Source organism: Lynx canadensis, chromosome D3 (genome assembly GCF_007474595.2).
Source record: "Lynx canadensis isolate LIC74 chromosome D3, mLynCan4.pri.v2, whole genome shotgun sequence".
Classification (NCBI taxonomy): Eukaryota; Metazoa; Chordata; class Mammalia; order Carnivora; family Felidae; genus Lynx; species Lynx canadensis.
In genome coordinates this window covers 35,516,966-35,517,613 of record NC_044314.2, presented here as the reverse complement: position 1 = coordinate 35,517,613, position 648 = coordinate 35,516,966, and the positions used below count along the sequence as shown (strand labels likewise).

Below are 648 nucleotides of genomic sequence, written 5' to 3'. Positions count from 1 at the left end.
AATGGGATACTCCGCAGCAATAAAAGTGAACAAACTGCTGATGCCTACAACACCAGAGATGGATCTCACAGACCTTGTGTTGAGAGGAAAAGGCCAGTATAAAAAAGTACACCCTGAGTGACCCCATTTATATGAAATTCTGGGACAGACAAAATTAATCTATGGGGATTGGAAGTCAAACCAGTGATCACCTGGAGGAGTTCGGGATTGGCTGCAAAGTCAAGTCAGTTTAATATTGTTTAAATTCTGTATATCCTAAACACATGAAACTGGGGTGGAAGAAATGTTGTATATCTTGATGGGGATAAAGCCTACCTGGGTGTATATAGTTGTCAAAATTTATCAAAATAAATACCTAAAATTTGTGCATTTTATCTTATGCTACACTTGATCTTAGCCAAAAGGCTGAGAAGTGATTGCACATTTTATCTTAGAAAGCTGTATTTCAATGAAGTATCTTAATCATTTGAAAACCTTTTGGATATACAAATTCTTGGTCTCGTTGACTGATTTTGATATACAAATTCTTGGTCTCATTGGTTCCTATTGACTGATCGATTCAGTCAATGTGGCACTTACACACATACCAAACTATAGGGCTATCTCTTTCCCATGTGGGTCTTTTCTCTTCGACAATATTGTAAACAA

The 648-nt window shown here is 36.7% G+C and overlaps 1 pseudogene; it reads right to left on the bottom strand.

The window, feature by feature from the left end:
* Positions 1-323: 323 nt before the first annotated feature.
* LOC115498890 lies at positions 324-417 on the bottom strand (annotated as a pseudogene).
* Positions 418-648: the final 231 nt, after the last annotated feature.